This window comes from Thermobia domestica, chromosome 14 (genome assembly GCF_964235325.1).
Source record: "Thermobia domestica chromosome 14, izTheDome1.hap1.1, whole genome shotgun sequence".
NCBI lineage: Eukaryota > Metazoa > Arthropoda > Insecta > Zygentoma > Lepismatidae > Thermobia > Thermobia domestica.
In genome coordinates this window covers 200,605,350-200,621,608 of record NC_137467.1, presented here as the reverse complement: position 1 = coordinate 200,621,608, position 16,259 = coordinate 200,605,350, and the positions used below count along the sequence as shown (strand labels likewise).

The 16,259-nt window shown below is 36.2% G+C and overlaps 1 protein-coding gene across 5 annotated transcripts in view; it reads right to left on the bottom strand.

The window, feature by feature from the left end:
- LOC145670524 (uncharacterized) overlaps window positions 1-16,259 on the bottom strand; it is a 341,846-nt gene that overhangs the window by 165,000 nt on the left and 160,587 nt on the right. For all 5 annotated transcript variants that reach the window (XR_014128329.1, XR_014128327.1, XR_014128328.1 and 2 more), the window contains exon 2: window positions 7,909-8,011. The gene's annotated coding sequence lies outside the window, so the exon portion shown is untranslated. The remainder of the gene's footprint in view (window positions 1-7,908; window positions 8,012-16,259) is intronic.

Genomic DNA, 16,259 nt, shown 5'->3' with positions numbered 1-16,259 from the left:
ATGGGACAATGTGTCGCGACACTTTGGTTAGGAACCACTGACATACAGTATATTAAATATTCGATATTGCTTTGTTCCAAATATTATGACAGAGCGTCTTTCGAAGAAATTACATACGAACCTTGCCTGTCGTTAATGGTCCTACAGAAGCATTCAACAATTCGTTGCATGAAGAACGGAAGCAGCTATCGAAAGTGAATATTGTGTTTCCATCCTTTGTTCTGTGTTTGCAGAAGCCGCAACGGCCAATAAATCCAAATGTCAGCAGAAATAATTATAAAAGATCGAGCAACGGAAGGAGGAAGGAAAAAAACTTTATCTGGGTGGATAGACATTAGGCAAGGGGAGCGGGGGGGGGGGAGAGGTGAAGAGTAAATCAATGAAAAAGTATTTTTCTGTCACAACTCCAACGCCAAGACTCTTCACTCTTTTTTTTCATTTGTTTTCGAAGCCTGAAAGGGGGAAGAAATGTTGATGAGAAATGGCCTCCTCCATGGACTGATGAATACGGGAAAAACAGCCTGAGTGTCACAGGATTAGCAGACGAAATCTCATCCACAAACAAAACATAGCTAAATACTCACTCAATAGTAGCTTCTCATCTCCTTCATTACATATGATTCAACTCTTTTATGTTGGCGTTACGTGTTCCATATAACTCAACAATGTTATTAGTGTTTAAGGATGGGACACATAACAATCAATAGATCTCAACTCAATAATGTCAATGAGTGCAAATTCTCATTGGTAATTTTTGAGAAAATCGAGAAAAACGAATGTTTTTTGAGAAAATATAATTTAAAATTGATAATATACGAAACTATAACAAGAATTTCAGGAATGATGACATAAAGTGCATTAAAAAATTGCAATCTTAGCCAGGGGCGTGCGCAGGAGGTGGGTCCTGGGGGTCCGGACCCCCCGAAATCCGGACTTTTTTGTAAATTTAGTCTAATTTTAGGGGCAATTTGACAATTTTTAATATAATTTAGCCTGAAATTGTGTTTGGACGCCCCGAAAAGCGTTGGACCCCTCCCGAAATAAATTCCTGCGTACGTCCCTGATCTTGGCCAATAATCAGTTTTGGATCAGGGGCCACAAAATTTTTGAATGATAATATACGAAACTATAACAAGAATTTCAGGAATGATGACATAAAGTGCATTAAAAAATTGCAATCTTAGCCAGGGGCGTGCGCAGGAGGTGGGTCCTGGGGGTCCGGACCCCCCGAAATCCGGACTTTTTTGTAAATTTAGTCTAATTTTAGGGGCAATTTTACAATTTTTAATATAATTTAGCCTGAAATTGTGTTTGGACGCCCCGAAAAGCTTTGGACCCCTCCCAAAATAAATTCCTGCGTACGTCCCTGATGTTGGCCAATAATCAGTTTTGGATCAGGGGCCACAAAATTTTTGAATATTCCCTAAATCGAGTTTTTTTTTTTTTTTTAACGGAATAAGCACATCATACTGAGTTAAGTAAATAGTTTGACTTTGGCTACACTAGATATATATGTAGTTCTCCAAATATAACGCCTACAAGAAAAGTTTTGGCTGAAATATATATTGGATCTTTTGATCCTGAAGTACACACTGATTGAGCTTCTCATATTGACAATGGCAAGACGATAATACGTGGGTCGTTTAATATACGTATGTTTCCCTAAGCTATAACAAACATTTTAAAGATACATCTGTAAACCATACATACATGCAAGGGCGGATCCAAGGGGGGGGGGCTAAGGGGCTATAGCTCTCCCCTTGACGCTGAGGTATAAACTGGATAAAATGGGCTTCAATCCTGCTTTACACTGGACAAAACAGCAAAATATGGTTTAGCCCCTCCTTTGATCATATCCTGGATCCGCCCCTGCATACATGTATAGGTGGATCCTTCCTCACTTCTTCACACTGGAATTTGTCTCACCGTCGCACCAATTTGTCCAAACCCTTTGCAAAAAGTCAGGGCTCTGGCTATTTAGGACTCTTCTCACATTTCCGCTTCAGTTCTTTATCACGGGTTGACGGGAGACCAGGTCGCTTATGTCGAACTTAAACTCTTCTTCAAGAAAACGCAATTCAACATGTAAGTGACCTGATCTCTTCTTGACGATAACGCCCACACCGACTTAGCACGTCAACAAGACACAACATTGAAGAATTACGATGGGAATGGCTGCCCCACTCTTCATACTGCATCAATTTAGCGCCGAGTTACTTGCATTTCTGTCCAGTGTTAAAGTCTGCATTGCAGTGAACGTTTGTAAACAGGTGAATGAAGTGAAATATAAGAAGAGTGCCAAATAGTCAACGACCTGATTTTTTGTAAAGCGTTTTAGATTTTAGTGAACTTTTATTAGAGCTATTCGAAACACTGCACAGAGAAAGCATTATGCGTTTCGTCTGCGTTGATATTCAACAAATCCTTATTTTGCTAACTTAAGAGGTCTCATCCCGGCGAAATTAAAATACCGCTAATTTGACAGTAATTATGTGATATCTTCAAATAGATAAAATATAATCGAAATATGGAACAAGAGCGCCCTAGACAATATTATTTTGCGTGAGGTACGTTATGACAAGTCACCTAGTCGCTTTCCGTTTTCAGCCGTTTAGAAACGCGAAAATAAATGCCGATTTTCAAAATGGCTCGAAATCTAAAGCAGATAAGTGAGTCGTGATAACGGTATCTCATGTAAACTGATATTGTGTAGGGCGCTCTTCTTCCACATTTCGATTATCTTTTATCTATTTGAAGATATCACATAATTACTGTAAAATTAGCGGTATTTTAATTTCCCCGCAATGAGGCCTCTTAACGCCTAAAGTTATGTAACCCGTAACAAAGAAAAGCTTTGTTGGGTGGCATAACGTCAGGGATTGTATACTTAAAAGATGCGTTGAAGTGTTTTAGTTTTCCTTGAGGTTTAATGTCATTTACCACACAAATCTATATAGGTTGATAGTGAACCTAAACTCAGAGAGAATTATATATATATTAATTGTATAATAATATACCAATTAGAAACATGGAACTCTAGTTAAATTCGAGGTTATTGACTCCCCGCCCCACAAGTAAAACCTGAAATGGTGTTACTATTCAAAAGATAGCAGCACATACCAGCACATGTATTGTGGCACGGTAGTTCTAGTGATCACTGTTATAAGTGCCCATAGTTTTCCTCGAGATTCAGCGTTTTGTCACATATCCTCATTCTACTCTTCTTTCGCAATCATTTTCTTTCCTTTTAACCTACAGGCCGTGTTTATAAAACGTTAAACTATAGGTTTCCTTTCATTTCAACATAACACACTATTATTTTTTTTCGAGTTGCTTAAAAATGGAATTCGCTTCTTCTTCTTCTTCTTCTTTTTTTGTCTGTGAATATCAAAGAAGAGTCACACAATTTTGATTTTGTTTATCGTTCTTGTAATATGGTCCTAAACAGGAGAACAATATTGTTCAGTGATCTCTGCTGGAAGCTTGTTGTGGTGCAATATGATGATAGTGTGTCGTTAAAAAAAGCCTGCGGAGTTGGTGGCGGAAAGAGACAACCAAATTTTGGTACATGAAAATAAAAAAAAAAAAAAAAAAAACGGGAGGTTTCCGAGGAGACGTTTTTTTCAACCCCTCCCTGAGTGGGTGGTTTGAGTAGGACGAAAAAGGGATGTTAAAAAAAAAGCTTCTCCGTATTGATCGAAATGAGTCATGGTGAGTTCACACGCGCTTTCACAGAAATCAGAAGGGGAGAGAAAAAAATGAGGGTGCGCTACCACTACGAGAGAGAGAGCCTTCTTGGACCATCGCTTCAGGACTGAAAATCTCTCACCCCCTTCCGCCCTTGTCTTTGCTTCCCCCTTTATCTTCAACTTTTTTATTTCTCCCTGACGATCTGTCGGAGATGCAGCGTCGCTTACGACGGCGAACTATCACTCAACAGGGAAACTTTCAACTCTTAAAAAATATATACCAGGAAGTGCACAACTATCCAATACCCATAATGTTTGATCTACAAATTTCGAATTGTACCTGAAAACAGTTTCATTGGTTTAAATTTGCATGTACCAAATAATATTTGTGAAAAATAAAGTTTGATAAACGGAAATATATGTTTTAAGTCAGGAGTGGCTGGATTCAGTGATCTACCTTAGACTAAAAGTGTTTGGCCATACCACAGCCCTTTGGCGACCTTCCTACGAAAGTGCATTTAATTGGAAAATGAAATGAAATCTTTGAGTTTTACGTCCCACGCTTATGCCAGTTAGCCTAAAGGAGACGGTGAAGATGAGAAATGAATGAAATGGTGGAATGAAGAAAGTGGGAGAAAACGGGAGAACCCCGAGAAAACCCACGAACACGGTGTTTGTTCACCAAAAAGTCCACACGGCGCGAGCTGGGATCGAACCAGGGACCCCAAGCACCAGAGGTGAACGCTCTACCACTGAGCCACCGCGCCTCCTGCATGTAATTGGGGCCTCTTGCACTGCCTTTAATTGGCACTTCACTTTCAATATCCTTAATTCAGTTTTAGGAAGGAAGTCGAAGTACTTTTTTTTTCGAAGTAGAAACTACCTTTCTTTGTCATAGTAAGAGAGGCGTTTGCGCAACACGTATACTCACAGATCCTTTAACATAAAGAAGAAATAATGTTCCCATTTTTCGTGAAAATGGTATGGCTTCATAGTTAGGGATGTATGCAGGGGTTGCGTTCTGGGCGTCCGGACACCCCCGAAATCCCGACCTAATTTTAGGGGAAATTTTACAAATTTTAATACAATTTATCATCATATTGAACTTGGCCATCTTATTCGGCACTCCGATCGGATCACCGTGTTGACAGAGGGAAAGGCAGAAGGAAAACTAGGAAGAGGAAGATCAAGAATGGAATATCTAGATGCAGTTGCGAAGAAGAGACATTATCAAAATATAAAACAGCTCTCCCAAGGAAGAAAAAGTTTTAAAATTTTCATGTTGCCCACCAATCTATGGCTGAGGAGAGGAAGAAGAAGATATTGAACATAGATCTCCCGAAAATCTTTGGACCCCCTCTGAAATAAATTCCTGCGTACACCCTGTGTTCAGCCTTCGAAAGCATTTCGCTTCAATTCAATTTTTGAAATCCACGCAATTTGGTCTATAAAATTTATTTTCATGTGGTATCAATTTTTTTCTAAAAAAATGTTTCGCGATCTACCCCATACTGAGCGACGTTTCGTGATCGACTATTTGGCCAATCCTCCCTTAAGATGTACTTTCACTTGTAAAATCCGTTGTTATAAATGTAGTACTTTGAAGAGAACGAAGAAATTTGCAGATTTGTCAGGTGAAATATTGTAAACAAAAAATATTGTAAAATCTGCCTCAGCCAACCACACTTGTGACTATGGAAAATAATAAACTTATGCGCAACAGCCGTTCGGGTCCTGCCAACCCACTGACCCTACCATCCTGAAATCTCTTGAAACTCTACACTGATCTGCCTCTTACTTTTTCCCTAACCCATTCAGCACTAAACTCTGTTACAACTGAGAATGAGAACCCGAAAAGAACGCAGCCTTAAAATATTCTCGTTATTCAAGCAGCCCAGTGCTTGATTTGCATATCGTTGCAAAGACAGGAAACTTAAGTCATTAGATGCGGTTGGTGCTGACGTGATTTTAATTACCAGCAATTGGGTTTAGAGAGCTGAGTTCTTGGCTGAGGGAGCAACCACGCCCCCTGGGGTTTAACTGCTTCCAACATTCATTACTTTCTGCAATAACTAATAATCATAATAACTGTAATAAGCATATTTTCTTTGTAAACCACTGATCAGGAATTGCTAGCTTCTAATAATTATAGTTGCTAAAGAACATTTAGTACGGTAACTTTATTTTATTTCACTTTTTTTTTTTTTAATCCATGAATTGAGGCGTTCAGTTCAAGAGCACCAGCTAACACGCCTGTCGAATTTGCATTTTTTTTTCTTTCCCTTATTTTGTTTTTGTGTTTAGCCAACTACAATAAAAAACCAATATAACGGAATGTTGGTACAATGAAAGTTCATTATACTGAAAACAAGCCAATTCTCAAAATGTGGGGTGATGTATGGTCAACATATCGGCTTCCCTCGTCATTAATGCTAACTTTCGCCATTAATGATGTTCGCTACTTCCCTCTTTCAAGTAGCTCCCCAGTTGTCTTCACGACGATGGGTGAACACCGCAATGCCAACACCATTTGTTGAGTACGAATATCACCCATCTTTCCTCCAACCGCGCTGATTTCTCTAGAAGCAGTATTCCACTGTGGATAGGGGACTCGTACTTATTACGTAAATAGGAAAAGGCAATAGGCAATTTATTTTTCGACTTACCCTCGCACGTTAAAGTAGGGTTACCATTCGTTCCGGAAAATCCGGGACCGTCACGGAATCGAGATCTGCGTCTCGGCGTCCCGAAAATATTTCTCAGGACTCTTAAATGCCCCAGATTTCAGCAAAGAAGAAAGGAAAGGAATATTATAATTTGCTTTTCTTTTCTTTACAGGATTAGGTATATCATTATTCTCTCAACTTCTGAGTATTTCAATTGAAAAGTTGAAAAAAAAAAAAAAACTTGAATACATAAAACATGGATTTAATTAAGAGTCTTCATCCCGGCGAAATTAAAATACCGCTAATTTTACAGTAATTATGTGATATCTTTAAATAGATAAAAGATAATTGAAATATGGAACAAGAGCGCCGTAAACAATATTATTTTGCGTGAGGTACTGTTATCAAAAGTTACCTAGTGGCTTTATGTTTTCAGCTGTTTAGAAACGCGAAAATAAATGCCGATTTTCAAAATGGCTCGAAATCGAAAGCAGATAAGTGAGTCATGATAACGGTTTCTCATGTAAAAGATATTGTCTAGGGCGCTCTTGTTCCACATTTCGATTATCTTTTATCTATTTGAAGATATTACATAATGAATGTAAAATTAGCGGCATTTTAATTTCGCAGGGATGAAGACTCTTAAGTTCACGATTTAACTACTAATTTGACATTGCACGAAGCATTCGTTTCATTGGGTCAGGGACAAAAGGTTTTACTGCTCAATCTTATTGTTATCTTTAGTACTCTGTTTCAATCTGCATCTTGATTCTGAAATATTTTAATCAATAATCCCTGACCGATACTTTTGGAAAATTTTCCACTGACCATTCAAGAAGAAAAAAATATATTGTTTTAATTAATAAAACTGAACAGACAACAATGGGAAATATCATCGTACCTTGAATGAGCTAAAACAGACTCTGAAAGCCACGAAACATAACAGAGCCTGAGAAATAAAAAAAGGAAAACTTGCTTACCAGGGGAAGGGGGTAAATCATCTGCTTACGATTGCTTAACTAGGGAGGAACAGGTCTTCAAAAATGACTAAAAATGTGATTACGTAATACTTGAACAACTCTGTCTAATGAAAAAAAAAAAAGTAAATTAGTATATAACACTTCTTTTCATTTTAAAATTTCAAAGACTCACGTCATTTAGTAGTGTCCCGGATTTTCATTTTTGAAATATGGCAACCCTGCGTTAGAGTCAAATTATGGTGTTCGTGGAAATGGGAGAAAGGTAAAAATAAGGAACTAATATCAAGTACAGTATAGAAACATGTGGTTATTTACAATAATCCTGTGAACACTTCATTAAAACCGATCTGGTAGCTCAAGAAATAATAGCGAATATTTCCAATGTTTACCCATACATTCAGATGCAACATAGAGCTTTTATTTATTTATTTATTTATTTTTGACCTGATAAAAAGTATTTCTATGGTTTTGATTCATATGCATTTGTCCTCCATTTATTTGTGTGTTTTTTATTACTAGATTTCACAGACAAAATCCTATCCTAGAGAAGAAGAACGTGACTATTGCTCTTACCTTTGGTTTCCACGGCGCTGTCTTTAGTTGTCACCAGGGTAGATAAAAGAATAGTCCTTGTTGCAGCATTGGTTTAATTGCAAATGGTCAAATGGTTCTTAATCTGGAAAATAGATTTAATGTAATAAGTACAGACCGGAAGTTACGCAAAATGCCGTACGTGCAAAATGTAAACAAATGCCACTTATTGTAATAATTGGTCATATTTGTCATTATATAGTTTCTTCTTAAGTTTTGTTTATCTTTCTACTGGAAATACCAGTCTTATTGTTTGCTGTTAGCGCGGAATGCACATTACCAGTGAGATAAGAATTCAAGGCTCGTCACCAGTGGGATGAATCATATTTGAGCAACCAATACCATGACTTTCTGAAAAGAAAGTAAGTCAACATAAAGAGTGAGAACTGAATTCCGATAAAAATCTTTTCTTTCACTCTTGTTTTCTTTTGGTGTCGTTTTGTGCTTTTCATTGCCGTGCAAAAGTAGTGTTGCTCACGGCTCGGGAGGCTTGGCTCACGGCTCAGTCACCACTGAACCGAACCGAAAAGTGAGCCGAGCCAACAGCTCACCCAACCGAGCCTGCTCGAGCCCTCGGCTCAGTTGGGCTGAACAGAGCTGAACCGATGGTTCACCTCAACTGAACCGGTTCGACCCGATGGCTCACCTGAGCTGAGGAATCGAGCCAATGGCTCACCTGAGCCGAGCCGAACCTAGCCAAGGCTCATTCCAATCGAGCCGGCTAGAGCTGTTGTCTCACTTGAGCCGAGCCGAGCCTGAGCTCGAGCAGAATCAGTGGCTCAGGGTTCGAGCTAAGCCGGTTGACATCACTAGCCTAAAGTAAGACTTTTGTAGAGTGAAAAAATGAATAAAGAGACATCTTCACAACGGATAGATCAGTCTGTTTTGGAAAATTTGTGACAAATCACTTTGTGCTGGAAATCGTTATTTTGTGACACAGTATTCAGAGTGGTGCCCCCCCCTCATGTCCATGACGCACCCCCCTTCAATTGTCTATCCGTAAGTGTTCTTCCATGAAAAAAAAATCTTTTCGAGTAATTTTTACACCCCCTCAAACATATTTATATAGATTTTTACCCCCCCCCCCAAATATTTCAATGCTACGAAACATATATTAGCAGGTAGCAGAAGTAGTGCCTGTAAAACAATTCAACTTTAATCAGTATTTGCAGTAGCAACTTCACACCACAGTATATTCGCGTATGATTAGTGTAAAGCGTTTGTATTGACCGACATTCCTCTTTTACAAAGCGGAAAATGAGTCTATGAAGAGCTTTTTGAAACCTACATGAAATGAGAAATCTCTTGTGAATCTACTTTAAGGAAGACATGTCTAGTTGCTGCATACATGGATGTTGTTTGAGAATATCAGAAATGAAGTTGCAGACAGCAATATTTTCATTTCAATTGATGAAACCATCGATCAAGTTGGAAGATTTTTATGTACCGTCGTAGTTGGTACTATGAAACCTGGAAAACCATCGATTTTTTTTCTCTTGGCAGTAGGCTTTGTGGAAAAAACTAATAGTTCAAGCATGTCGCAGGTTTTTATAAGTGCTCTGAATTTATTTTTGTCTCATGTAATTAAACGTGACAAAGTCTTTCTCTTCCTGACTGATGCAGTCAAATATATGAAGAAAACAAGTAAGGCATTTCAAGTCAAATTTTTCCAATGCTACATCTCACGTGCTTAGCATATACCTTACACAGGGCTGCAGAGACAATTCATGTATTGTTACCGGACATTGACAAATTTGTTTCAAATAAAATAATAATAATAATAATAATAATAATAATAATAATAATAATAATAATAATAATAATAATAATAATAATAATAATAATAATAATAATAATAATAATAATTTTCTTAAGTCACCTACTAGAAGCTTTCAAAGAGATTGCGCCGAACATATCGCTGTTCTCCAGTCCAATTCTTACGAGGTGGTCAAGTGCACCTTATTATGTCGAACATTTTGACAAAGTTAAGGAGGTCGTTGACAATTTTGATGAAGAGGGTGCTTCTTCTATTGGAATTATCCAGGAATTGTTGAGACAGATGTGCGTAAGAAGTGATCTCGCATTCATATCTGTAAATTTTCCTCAGATACCAACTTCAGTAACTTTTCTGGAAGAGCAAATTTAAAGCAGGTGGCTTCTATGAGTATGTTTGATGATGTGATAAAAAAAAATGTGACCAGTATTCTCGGTGAGAAAGGTACAGTGTTGAATAGAAAATATGAACATCTTGTTAGTGAAAACAATGACCTGCAGAATATCAAGAACATTTCTAGTTTTACAGGGTGAAAGCACGGTTGATATTATTAGGAATTCCAGGGTGACGTGCTTCAAATATGCTCCTGTCACATCAGAAGATACTGAACGATTGTTTCCATGATTCAAGTGCGTCTTAACAAACAGACAACGTAACTCAGGGGTGCCCCCAAAGGGGGGCTATAACGCAAACTGCGTCGTTGAAATATTTGGGAAGGGGGGTTAAAAACCTATATAAATATGTTTGAGGGGGGTATAAAAATTAATCGAAAAAAATTTTTTTTTCATGGAAGAACACCTACGGATAGACAATTGAGGGGGAGGTGCGTCATGGACATGAGGGGGGATAGGCACCACTGACGTAACTTGTATGTGGACAACCTAAAGAAAATGTTTGTGATATTGTGTAATCAAAAATGAGCTGCACGTTGTATGACATGACTGCTTTATCAAGAGCCAAGATAAGGCTTACCTAATACAAATTGATATTTTTAAAGTGCACTGTAAAAAAATAAAACACCATTTAAACGATTTCAGTACACATGTCGTAAAATTGATGAAATAGTATTTATAAAGTGTGCTACGTGTGTCCAAAAGCGTTAATTCTCTAAAAACATTATCTAGTATGACATATTTAAAACACTTCTTAACGACAAACAGTTCGAAAACAAAATGATGACATGTATTTTGCACATATTGTACACATATCTGGGACATACTTGGACAACTCTATCTACAAGGGGTGAATATGTGTTCTCTGGAGATGTTTAGAAGAGTGTCGGTAATTTATAAAGTGTCCTATTATGTCTAGAAGTAGTTTCTTTATTTATTGCAGTGTAGTGTTTGGCTACGATATTCATTGGCACACATTTAGTATACATTCTCTACACTTTATATTTATGATACTAACATTTGAATGATTTATAATTTTCTTTCCCTTCGTTTTGATGTCTTCTAGTTATTCATACTTTCCAAGTCGTATTATTTTATATTATATTAATTATAATTATTATTAATTACTAGAGACTGGATGTTTAGGCATTAAAAACCTGAAAAATAGATAGGCAAATAGGCACTTAAAATTTAAAGAATAGGCAGTAAAATAGGCACTAAAATGTAACTCAAAATAATGAAGATAAATACTGAATACAATTAAAAAATAAATTCAAATCATAAACAATGTTCAAAGAATATAGAAACATGCCTGTTTGTTAATATCTTTTTTTACTGTATATATAAAAACGAAACTTGACATGTATTCCATGTACGTATATTTGGTAAATACATTCTATACAGCACTTTATCACTACACATAACAGTCCAAATTTTATACACTTTATCAGTACACATAGCAGTTCAAATTTTTACGGCACCTTATCACTACAAAAAACACCTGTATTTCTCGAGAGAGGCAGAATCCTTTCTTGAAACACTAAATTATATATATAGTTTCCTCAATAAAGTCTTATTTTGAAGAAAATACATAGAATAGGCAACATTAGGCACTAAAGCAATTATTTAGGCAGTAATGGGAGAAAGAGGCAAAATATGCAAAAATAAAATTGGGTTAAATTGAAACTATAACTCCCCATATACATTTTTTAGCTTTATTTTTGATCATATCTTTAATATTAAAGAATAGTCATTTTACCTAACATCAAGTCTCTGTTAATTATAATCCTGACTGAAGATCAAAGCATGTAATGGAAGCTTTTGGAAAAGTAATGACGTAAGTACAGTGAATATGTTCATTTTTGCAATTTAAACTGCCATTTCTAAAATATATGTTGGTATTTTTTTTTTTAATTATGTCGAATAATAAACAATTGGCATATAAACTTCCAATAGATAGAAGGTTAACGATATCGTCATCCTCTATGGAGAGACTAAAATTCGATTCCTGGTATGAGTCCTTGTGTTTCCGATTCCACCTTAAATTGTAAGTCCCCGCCTCATAAATTCGGTGCTGGAACTGAACGTTAAGCTACACATAACTAATCAATCAACATATTGTGAATATAAGAGGAATGTAATTGTCATTAACACCTTGGCTACCAACGTCCCATATATGGGACACAGCGGATTTTACGAGGGACCGATTCATAGATAAACCGCCACTATAGACCGGTCATAAGAAAATTACCTTACCCACAGACCATCTGCTAGAACGAGCCCGAGCGTCTCACATATGGGACGCTGGTCCTTGGTGAAAACCAGTGCGTCCCAAATGTTTTTTGTGTGTGTGTGTGTGTCGGTAGCAAACGTGTTAATGTACTTAGAATTTGGTGAAGTCAATTGAAAGAGGTTAAGACGGAGCTCTGGTGACTTCACCATGCGCCATAAACACTTTTCATTGAATGTCTCAGGTATATGAGTTTCCTTAAGCTTAACAATAATTAAACCGTATCCATAATTCTTCCAACTTTAAATCAACAATTTCGTGATGATTGCAAAGTGACATAAATCGAGTGACATAAATCGAGTAAGATTCCATTACTTTTATTTATTTCTATATCTTTAGATCAAAAGATCCAATAGATTTCAATCAAAAATTTTCTTGTACAGTCACGGAAGAAAGTATTTTTCAGTTGACCAAATTTCTTTTCCTAATTACTCAGTAGTAAATTAACCTATGAGAGTACCGATTTTAGCAAGCTATCAAATTATAACTATTCTAAGAATAACAACAAAAAGATCCAAATTAATTCACTCGTTCCTGAGTTATTGGCAAAAGAAAATATGTCAACTGTCATATACTTTCTTTTCCGTTTGTACGCCTTATATCTGAAGAACTACATATAGCGAGCCAAACCCTATCACTTAACTCAGTATGAAGTGCTTATTCCGTAAAAAATACGAAAACTCGATTTAGGAACCGTTCCAAAATTTTGTGGCCCCTGATCCAAAAACTAATTATTGGCCAAGATCACAATCTTTTCATCCAGTTTTTGGATCATTCCTAGAATTCTTGTTTAAAGTTAGAGCTCTTGTTAGATTTTAAAAATCGATATTAGCCTTTAAGTATGCAACCAACTTTTCCCTTGAGCGAAACGGAATTATCTAGTACACAGGGTTAACTTCCACAAGTTCGAACAAAATTTAAGATTTTTCACTATTTTTTAATAACATATTTTTTAAAAAAACAAAACGAAAAACACGCTTTGTTTTTGAAAATAACAAACAAAACAAGTCGTACTAAAAAAAATCCATTTTCAAGAAAATTATTTTTTGAAAAAAGTATTTATGCATAACTTAAAATAAAAGCATGGGAGCACACTTATATACAATCACTTGATTTATAAGAATTCAATAATAAATTGATATGATATGACAGCGTTTCTCATGCTTTTATTTTTACTTATGCATAAATACATTTTTTTAAAAATGTAGTTTCCTTGAAAAACGGATTTTTCACTTTTTAGTACCAGTTGCTTCATTCTATTGTTTTCTTTCTTTCTTTCTTTTTTTAATAAAGTCCGGGGGTTCAATCCCACGCTCACAAAAGCTCTCCACTGACTTCTATCCTTAGCCAATTGGATCCACTTTCTACTTTATGTTCCTATTTCTACGAGAGCTCTCTTAATATTGTCCTCCCATCTGCTCCTAGGTCTTCCTCATGCTCTTTTTATTTTTCGATTGGTCTTTAAAAGCGTTCCTACTTTTTTCCATTCTGGCTACACGACCTGCCCACCTGAGCCTCCTAGATTTGGTGTCCCTAACAATGTTTGGTAAACCGTATAAATTATGTAATTCCTCGTTATGAAGTTTCCACCATTCCCCATTTTCGTTCCTCTTGGGTCCGAATATTCGTCTCACGATCTTATTCTCAAATACTTTCAATCTATGTTCTTCCCTCAGAGCAAGCGATCATGTTTTGCAACCGTATGCTAATTTAATTATGTGTTAATTTAATTGTATTTCTGGTATAATTGTTCATTGTAAATGACAAAGACTTTGTTTAGTTGTACCGACGGAAGCTTTATAAGCATATTAAAGTTTTAATTTACGATATTAGTAATCGATATTCTTATGGAGTTAGTAATATGACAAATTTGTAACTGTAATATGCCCATGAAGCGTTCATCGTTACAGCAAATTAAAAGAGAAATCCGACTTAAATAATCCGAAAACATATTTCATAGTCAAAGTGCCTCTGTAATTATTATTACGTACGATTGACCTCTGACGGTCCTTCTATTCTGAATAATCAATTGGAAACATAGTGCTCAATATGGAGTATTAGATTGTATAGTTCGGAGACTTTGACATTACGGAAGCTAGAGAAGAAATATGTAGAGAGCTTCAAAATGTGTTGTTGGAAGAAGATGGAGAAGATAAAATGGACAGGGAGAATAACAAACGAAGAAAGTTTTAAAACGGATAGGAGATTAGATGACACTTCCAGTCAGCATAATTCGTAGGAAGGCCAATTGGATTGGACACATCTTGCTGTCTTCTTCATACCGCCATAGAAGGAAAGATGGAAGGAAAGCGAGGAATAGAAAGAAGAACACAATTTATCGATGATTTGAAAAATGTAAGAAAATATTGGGAGTTAAAGGAGAAAACTGAAAATCGAGAAATATGAAAAAAAAAAAAAAAACACTTCCAGGCCCAAACTGAAAATTAAAAAGAAAAAAAGGACCCTCATTAGTCCCAGGACCTGCCTAAAGACAGAATACTTAATAATAATAATAATAATAATAATAATAATAATAATAATAATAATAATAATAATAATAATAATAATAATAAATTTTAGAACAAAAACTGACAAAGAAAAAATTGATAGAAAATTTAATGAACTGGCCGTGGTCTACTATCCTTTATTTTGTAAGGAAGAACCAGAGGTGTACGCAAGAATTTATTTCAGGGAGGTCTAAACTCAATAAGAGGATAAGTTAAACTAAATTTACAGAAAGTCGGCATTTCGGGATGGGTTTCAGACCAGGGGCGTCATTTAGGGGGGCAGGGAGGGGCATTTGCCCCCCCGAGTTTGAGATGTATATAAAATTCATCAATAGAATAGTAGTAAGTCAGTGAAAACAACGAAATTTTACTTATATCAAGGGGTCTTGCCCCCCCAAGCAAAATCTGAAATGACGCTCCTGGTTCAAACCCCTTGGACCCATCCCCTGCCTATGTCCCTGAGAAGAACAACACTGTCTAAGAAAATTTCTTCTCAAATGTCTACGATCTTCTGATTGAATGACTATTGTTCTTAAGTTTATGTGTTGAAAGTTGTTGCATGAAAGAAAACATTCGTTTTAACAGCCTAATTACTAAATAATAAATATTGAAGTTGAGCAAATTAACTTGAAGGCAAAGCGATGGTCACTGAGCATAAGATTTGAGAAACAGAAAACTAAAAATTAACGTTCAATGACCTGCTTTCATTATTATTATTATTATTACCTTTGTTTCCCAGCTGGAACAATAATCGTTGCTAAAAGCAAGGTCATGTCAGCAGCATACTGTTGCTCATAGTACGAACATATATTGAATGTGTACACATATTTTCCTCAGTATTCGGTGTACAAAGTTATGTGGTTGGGAATTGGGCCAAACATGTTCTAAAAGACTTAACAAAATTAATGATAATGGTATATTTGAGATCAGAGTCGTCGGTGATACAAACGACGTACCTATTGTTGCCAACGAAATGAGAATTCTCGGCTCGAAAACGAGACGGGAGTCCAGGCTACAAGTATATTTTTAAATTTGAGGCAAACGAGAAACAAATAATAAAGAAACTAAATCTACCTGATGAATAACCATAAGAAATTATATAAAATGCAATGAGCTGATCAGTACGGTACTGTATACCTACTTTTGGGCCACCCTGCATACTCGAATAATAAATATGGTATAAGCAGTGACGTATTTAAGGAGGGCTTCCAGGCTTAATCATCCGAAATTTTATTTACTATTTTAAAGTAAATTAAATATCTTACAGAATTTTCACATTTCCAGGAGTAATGTTAGCAAAGCCCCCTTCCCGGAAACAAAATCGCGTAAATATACCAATGGGTATAAGTGTTATGATATCACACCTTTCG